General features: G+C 45.7%; 1 pseudogene across 1 annotated transcript; it reads left to right on the top strand.

Annotated features, from left to right (window-relative positions):
- On the top strand, window positions 1-3,244 carry LOC107630089 (receptor-like protein kinase THESEUS 1 pseudogene; annotated as a pseudogene). The gene has a single exon (XR_015907514.1). The product of XR_015907514.1 is annotated as a receptor-like protein kinase THESEUS 1 pseudogene (transcript).
- Window positions 3,245-8,761: the final 5,517 nt, after the last annotated feature.

The following is an 8,761-nucleotide window of genomic DNA, read 5'->3' as shown; positions in this document are numbered from 1 at the left end:
TAGGTTTCATGTATTCTTAAACAGGGATTTAAGATTTTCCCTCTTATTATCTTCATAAACGGTTCTACATTATTGCTCCCCTTAAGATTATAAGACTCTTACACCAACAGAACTCAACTCTTTGCTTTTGTGCTTGTTGTTACATTGGAAACTGCGTAATTTGTCTTTTCTTGTATTACACCTATGTCTGTTTCTGTGCATTGGTTCTGTTAGATCCAGGTTTTCTGCAGGTTCTGTGTTTTTCTTTTTTCCGATCCAGAACTTTCAGCATTTTTTTTCCTTTTTTCTTTTCGGGAAGTGGAATAGTTTATTGAACTTGTGAAGAAGCTACAATGGGGAACAAGTGAAGATGGTGGTTGTGAAAAGGATTCCAAGTGGTTTTGCTCTTCTTGTTGTTTTCTTAGTGGTTTTGGTTAATGGCACATTTGGTTCGTACACTTTTACTGATAACTATCTTATTGCTTGTGGTTCTTCGAAGAATATTACATTCCAAGGTCGCAATTTTGTTCCTGACTCGCAGCATTCGAAACTCACATTGAAAACTCAGAACTCGGTTGTTGCGGATTCAAATTCCAGTGCCCCTTTTCCAGTTTACAAATCAGCTAGGGTTTTCACTGAGGCAGCTTCTTATAAATTTGAAATTGGGCAGCAAGGTAGGCACTGGCTCCGGCTATACTTTTCGCCTCTTTTGAATTCCGGTCGCAATTTGAGTTCTGCTTCAATGACTGTTGTTACTGATAATTTTGTCCTTTTGAGTAATTTTACCTTTAAGAATCGGCCCCATGGTTCTTGTGTGTTCAAGGAGTATGCAATCAATGTTACTGATAATACCTTGACTCTTAGTTTCATTCCGTCCAATGATTCGGTGGCCTTTATTAATGCAATTGAAGTTGTGTCAATGCCGGATGAATTGTTTGTTGATCAAGCATTGGGTCTTAACCCGACTGCGCCGGTCACTGGACTCTCTGGGGTTGCTTTGGAAACTGTTTATCGCCTCAACATTGGGGGTCCTTCAATTACAGCTCAGAATGACACATTGGGAAGGACTTGGGTGAATGATCAGAAATACCTTCATGTGAACAATTCGGTTGTTAATGTGTCTGTCAATCCTTCGAGCATTAAGTATCCAGTAGGTGTTACGCCCGAGACTGCTCCAAATTTGGTCTATGCCACTGCAGAAGCAATGGGGGATCCAAATGTAGGCAGTCCGAATTTCAACATCACTTGGGTCTTCAATGTTGATCCAAATTTCTCGTATTTTATTCGGGTGCATTTTTGTGATATCATGAGCAAGTCTCTCAACACTCTGGTCTTCAATTTGTTTATAAATACTGACATAGGTATTGGAAGTCTTGATCTGTCATCCATAACTAATGATTTGTCTGTTCCTTACTTCAAGGACTTTGTTTCCAATACCTCGGCGGGCTCAAACACTTTGACAGTAAGTGTTGGTCCGGATAAAATGGCCGACTTCCCAAATGCCACTATGAACGGGCTGGAGATAATGAAGATCAGCAATGCATTGCGGAGTTTGGATGGGCTTTCTTCAGTTGGCAGTCTCCTTCCTGGCTCATTGTCAAAGAAGAACAAGATAGCAATTATAGTTGGTTCTGCTGTTGGGGCTTTGGTTGTCGTAGCATTGGTTGGTTTGTGCTGTTGCTGCTTAATAGGGCGCAAGTCGAAGTCTACTGAACGGGGTAATTCATGGCTACCTTTACCCATCTATGGAAACTCGCTGACCTTGACGAAAATGTCAACAACTTCACAGAAGAGTGGAACAGCAAGCTGCAAATCTTTAACATCGTCGAATCTCGGACGATTCTTCAGTTTCCAAGAAATCCTAGATGCAACCAACAAATTTGATGAGAACCTACTTCTTGGTGTTGGTGGTTTCGGTAGAGTTTATAAGGGAACACTTGAAGATGGGACTAATGTAGCTGTTAAAAGAGGCAACCGAAGATCTGAACAAGGTCTTGCTGAATTCCGAACAGAAATTGAAATGTTATCAAAGCTTCGTCATCGTCATCTTGTGTCGCTCATTGGTTATTGTGATGAGAGGTCAGAAATGATTCTTGTTTATGAATACATGGCTAATGGACCCCTTAGGAGTCATTTGTATGGAACAGACTTGCCACCTCTATCATGGAAGCAGCGACTTGAAATTTGCATCGGAGCTGCAAGGGGCCTTCATTATCTCCACACCGGTGCCGCTCAAAGCATAATTCACCGAGATGTGAAGACAACAAATATTCTCTTAGATGAGAACTTTGTTGCTAAAGTTGCGGATTTTGGCCTTTCCAAAGCTGGTCCTTCTCTTGATCAAACCCATGTGAGCACTGCTGTTAAAGGTAGTTTCGGTTATCTCGATCCTGAGTACTTTAGAAGGCAACAACTAACCGAGAAATCCGATGTTTATTCATTCGGAGTAGTGTTAATGGAGGTGTTATGCACAAGGCCAGCCTTGAACCCTGTCCTTCCTAGGGACCAGGTTAATATAGCCGAGTGGGCAATGATGTGGCAGAAAAAAGGGATGCTTGATCAAATCATGGATCAAAATCTTGTGGGGAAGGTGAGCGTTGCTTCTCTTAGTAAGTTTGGGGAGACAGCAGAGAAGTGCTTGGCTGAGTATGGTGTGGACCGTCCGTCTATGGGAGATGTCTTGTGGAATCTTGAATATGCTCTTCAGCTTCAAGAAACCTCGTCGAGCCTCACAGAACCAGAAGACAACAGCACAAACCACATTACTGGAATTCAGTTGACTCCCCTTGAACACTTTGATAACAGTGTTACTATGATCGATGAGATCAACTCTTGCACATATGACAATATCGAAGATGCAGCTACAAGCACAGTGTTCTCACAATTGGTAAATCCTCGCGGAAGATGAGTTCCTCTTGTATTCACCATTCTAGCCATGCGGCTATTCTTGCTGAGGAACTAGTTTGAAACCTCCTGTTTGGAGGATGGTTATGCCTTATTTAATTACTGCTTCATGATCCATTTTTCGTTCATAAGCAAGTTTATACATAATGTACTTCAGTGATAGTGATGATTGCCAACGAGGTTAGGAATTTATGTATGGTACTCCTAATATTCTGTTGTACTTCATACAAACCGATTAGGAATTCAGTCTTCCTGATAATTCTTACACATTAAAATCATAAATAGGACACCACAGGTTGTTTGATCCATGTAACCAGTCTCAATTAGTGGAATAAGACTTGGTTGTTGTTACATAATATATGTGGGTTAGAAATTGCTTCTTCAGAGCTCAGGCAATAATAAGCTAAATCGCTTTCCATTTTCACTTGTCCAAAATCCTTGGTAAGCTGTTATTTATGGCTGCTAAAACACACTCATTTCAAAGTTTATAATGATTTTTATAGAGTATTGTGCAATCAATGTGGAACTTCAATAAGCTAAAGAGTAAAGACTGAGAATGTTGTTTTGAGATTATTGTTTAAGATATGAACTGTTATTTTGTCATATAGAGATTATAATGTATTTTCTTTTGTAGCTGAAAGGAAACCAATTTTGCAGGCATGTTGATAGGACTAGCAATAGCAGAATGATCAAGCTTTATTGATACACTGGGAGAGCCAATTAGCTCACCCTAGAAGGTTCTACACAGCTGGAACTACCAGCTCAGAGAGAGAGAGATTCTCTCCAACTTCTAACAGAATTTACAACAAAAAAACTATCCTCCCTCAACTAACTATAACCTAGCTATTTATAACAACCTATCAGCCAGCTGGATATCCTAACAACTCCTAAAACACCTCTACTTGACCTCTACTTATCTCTCCTTTTGTAACACAGTCCAAACCTGTTAGTAGTAGGCGCATCTCTATCAATACTCCCCCCTCGGACAACCACCTTGTCCTCAAGGTGGAGCTCCGGAAAGGTGGCCTGCAATGTCGCCGCTCGTTCCCAACTGTCCTCACAAGGAGATAGGCCCACCCAGCGCACCAAATACTCCAAGGCCTCATCCTCTGCAGTTCGCGATGCCACAATCTGGGATGGCTGCATCACCAGCTCACCATCCTCAGCCAGCCCTAGTGGAAGCGTTTGTACCTGCTGCTGTGGCGGGACAGCCTTTTTCAACTTGCTAACATGGAAGACTGGGTGAAGTCTGCACTCTTGAGGCATGGCTAACCTGTATGCCACTGCTCCTATCCTCTCAACCACTTCAAATGGTCCATAGTACCGAGGGCTTAGCTTCTCATTGACCCTCCGCGCTAGTGTCTGCATCCGATAAGGTTGCATTTTCAAATAAACCCACTCACCCAGTTTGAACTCGACATCCCTTCGATGCCTATCCGCTGCTTGTTTCATCCGCTGCTGAGCCTGTACCAAGTGCATCTTCAACTCTGCCAACACCGCATCCCTGGCTGTGGTCAATGCTGCCACCTCCTCAACATGGGAGGGAAACGTCTCTCCCCGGAAAAGAATAGGTGTCGGCACCCCATAAAGTGCTTGAAATGGAGTTGTTTGGGCTGAGGCATTGTAGGACGTATTAAACCAAAACTCCGCCCATGGGAGCCACTCCAACCATTTCTTCGGGTAGCCCCCCACAAAGCACCACAAATAAGTCTCCAAACAGCGATTCACCACCTCGGTTTGGCCATCGGTTTGCGGATGAAATGCCGTGCTGTACTTCAATTTTGTCCCTGCTGCTTGGAACAGTTCGGACCAAAACTTACTCATGAACACCCTATCCCTATCCGATATGATTGACTTGGGGAACCCGTGTAGTTTAACTACCTCTTTAATAAAGGCTAGTGCCACCTCCTTAGCTGAAAATGGATGAGCTAAGGGGATAAAGTGAGCATATTTAGTCAATCGATCGACCACAACTAGGATAGTGTCCATGCCTTTGGATTTTGGCAATGCCGCCACAAAATCCATCGTAACGTGTTCCCAAACTCGCTCCGAAACTGGTAGTGGCTGCAACAGCCCCGCCAGTTTCATCGCTGCATGCTTGTTTTGCTGGCAAGTGTGGCAGCTCGCAACATAATCCTTGATCCGTTGCCTCATGCCGCGCCAATGAACCGCTGCTGCCAGCCGCTTATAGGTTCGAAAGAAACCTGAATGTCCACCCGCCCCGCTGTCATGGGACTCAGCCAGCAAAAGTGGGATCTGAGAAGAATTTGCAGGCAACACTGCTCTCTCTTGATAAAACAGCCGACCCTTGTGTAGGGAATACCCCGGATAGTCATCCAGCCCCTGCTGCAGGGCGATCACAATCTTTTGTAGCTCTTGGTCATGAGCCACCTCCTCTTCCACTGTTTTCCAGAGGTTCATATGTACTACTGAAATCACCCTTGCCATCATTTGCCGTGACAATGCATCTGCTGCCTTATTCTCAAGGCCTGGCCGGTATCGGATCTCAAAATCCAAGCCTAACAATTTAGTAGTCCACTTCAAGTAAGTTGGGTCCATGAGTCGCTGGTCCGTGAGGAACTTCAAACTTCTCTGATCTGTGAGAACAATAAAATGGCGGCCCAACAAGTAATGCCGCCACTTTTGGACAGTGAAGACAATGGCCATCAACTCCCTCTCATATGCAGATTTTTGTCGGGCCCTTGGAGATAGTGCTTGGCTTAGGAATGCTATTGGCCTGCCTTGCTGGGACAGCACCGCACCCAACCCCTCACTCGATGCATCCGTTTCCAAAACAAAGTCTTGATTGAAATCCGGAACTGCTAGAGTCGGTAGGTCTGCCATCAGCCTCTTCAATCTCTCGAAAGCCTCTTGTGCCTTGTCATTCCATTCAAACGCATTTCGCTTTGTCAACTCCGTTAACGGCTTGGCGATTACCCCATATCCCTGCACAAACCGCCTATAATAGCCGGTAAGGCCCAAGAATCCCCGTAAAGCTCGCTGGTCCGTAGGCACCGGCCACTCTAGCATCGCTGTGGTTTTGTTAGGATCCACTGAGACCCCTTGTGCCGAGATAATGTGGCCCAAGTACTCCACCAAGTTCACTGCGAACGTGCATTTCTTCTCATTCAACACCAGCTGGTTCTCCACTAAAATCTGGAAAACTTGTTGGAGATGAAGGGCATGGCTATCCATATCCTGACTGTAGATGAGGATATCATAAAAAAAAACTAAGACAAATTTCCGCAATAGAGGCTTAAGAATGTCATCATCAAGGCTTGGAAGGAGCTAGGGGCGTTGGTCAAGCCGAAGGGCATGACTAGAAACTCATAATGGCCTTCATGAGTGCGGAAGGCGGTCTTGTGGATGTCTTGATCCCTCATCCGAATTTGGTGGTACCCCGATTTTAAATCCAGCTTAGAGAAGACTGCAGCTCCCGCCAATTCATCGAGTAGCTCATCAATGACGGGAATAGGAAATTTATCCGGCACCGTAATACCATTTAGCGCCCTATAATCGACACAAAATCTCCAGCTGCCGTCCTTTTTCTTCACCAGCAATATCGGACTCGCGTAGGGGCTGGAGCTTGGCCGAATTATCCCTGAGGCCAGCATTTCTCGTACCATTAGTTCAATTACTGCTTTCTGATGGTGCGGGTAACGATAAGGTCTTATATTCGGAACCGAAGCTCCTTCTATCAATGGAATGGCATGATCATGGCAACGATGTGGTGGCAGCCCTGGTAGTGTCTGAAACACCTTAGCATGAGAAGCTAACACCGATTCGATTACCTGCGGCACCTGCGATACTGTAGCCGCTTGCAAAGTCATGGGCCACAGCTGGACCATAAATCCTTCTCCCCCTTCTTGAATGGACAAAACTACAGATTGAAGGTGCATACCTCCATAGCACAACTCCGGGTCCCCCTGCAATGTAACCATGCTGTCCCCATTCCGAAATCGAAGGCGTGATTTTCTGAAGTTTGCGAGAATGTCTCCCAACTTATCTAGCCACGCCAGTCCCAGGACAAATTCTGCATCGTCAGTTGGGAAGATGAAGAAGTCTTCCTTGATTGCCACTTCCTTGAATTGGAGCGTGACACCCAAACACCTTCCCTGTCCCCCTTTATTGGTACTGTCCGCTACCCTGACCTGGAACTTAGGGGTGTTGTCAATTCTCAGGCCCAACTCGGCGATAATCTCTGGTGTCGCGAAGTTGTTCGAAGCTCCACAATCTATGAGAACGCGTACACGGCGGCCATTTACCTCTACCCAGGCTTTGATTGACTTGTGATGTCCACTCAAGCTCATGAATTTGAGCTCCAATTGTCCCTGTTCCCTTGTTTCCGGAACTGCCTCATGCTGTAACCAATCCGCTTCAAAGTCTGGCTCCATGATTAAAAGCTTGAACTCTCTATTCTTGCAATTGTGATCTGCAGTGTATGGTTCGTCACAGAGGAAGCATTCCCCCTTGGCCCGCTTAGCTCTATATTCCTCGTTGCTGAGATGTCTCAATCCGCGCCGTTGCAAGGGATCCGTCGTCGACTCCACACTGTTGCTTGCTGCAGAGTTGGACGCTGTAGCAGGGTGCACCGCTTTGGTGGCGGTTGAATTGGCAACGGCGAAGTTGGGAGCCAGTGATTTACCGCGTCCCGATACCCCCCACAAGGCAGCGTTGCGGTTTTCGACCTTCTGTGCCAGTTCCATTAACTCGTCCACTGACTGGTATGGGAACAGTTTACATTCTTCCCCCACCTCTGGTTTCAGCCCATTCAAGAAGAGATCCATCAGCAATTCTGGCGCAATTCCGCGAAGGGGCCGCGCGTGAAGCACGAACTGGTCAACGTAGCCCCGCACTGAGTTCGTCTGTTTCAGCTTCAGCAGCGCTTGATAAGGGCTCTGTAGCCGTTCCGGTTGAAAATGGCGTAGCAGCGCTGCACCTAAAAACCGCCACTGCAGCACCGGCGCCGTTGCCTCCCACCACCTGAACCACGTGAATGCCCTTCCTTCCATTGCAAAGGTAGCGACCGTGAGCCATTCCTCCTCTGGCACTGTGCGCAGCAAGAAGAATTGCTCCATGCGTTCAACCCAAACCACCGCGTTGTCTCCGCGGAAGATCGGGAGTTCCAACTTTCGCCATTGCTCCGGCGTGCCGCGGCTTCCAGCCGATGAGCCTGCTGCCAGCTGCGATCCTGGTGAACCACGCTCATTCCGATTAGGCGCGCGATTTTCGAACGCATCTATTCGGGAATCGAAGCGCTGTAGCGTCTCCTGCACCGATCGGAACATCTCCTCCATGCGCGATTCAATTGTGTCAAATCGTGACTCCATTTTCCTCGATCTCGATTGCACCATTCAGCGTTGGGATCCTCAAGCTCCTGATACCGGTTGATAGGACTAGCGATAGCAGAATGATCAAGCTTTATTGATACACTGGGAGAGCCAATTAGCTCACCCTAGAAGGTTCTACACAGCTGGAACTACCAGCTCAGAGAGAGAGAGATTCTCTCCAACTTCTAACAGAATTCACAATAGAAAAACTATCCTCCCTCAACTAACTATAACCTAGCTATTTATAACAACCTATCAGCCAGCTGGATATCCTAACAACTCCTAAAACACCTCTACTTGACCTCTACTTACCTCTCCTTTTGTAACACAGTCCAAACCTGTTAGTAGTAGGCGCATCTCTATCACATGTGAAGATGATTTTGTACTTGACAGGTAGAATCTATCCATTCTAGTATGATTATACTATGTGTCCAAAATTCTCTTGAGGTGTTCGCATATCTTTTGGTTGCAATAAATGAAATCTTTGGCATGATTTTATAAGGGGTATGAATGAGAGAATCTTGCATTTAATCACACTGTTTGAAAAA

Source organism: Arachis ipaensis, chromosome B3 (genome assembly GCF_059453495.1).
Source record: "Arachis ipaensis isolate K30076 ecotype BB chromosome B3, ASM5945349v1, whole genome shotgun sequence".
NCBI lineage: Eukaryota > Viridiplantae > Streptophyta > Magnoliopsida > Fabales > Fabaceae > Arachis > Arachis ipaensis.
This window is presented reverse-complemented; position numbering and strand designations above follow the sequence as displayed.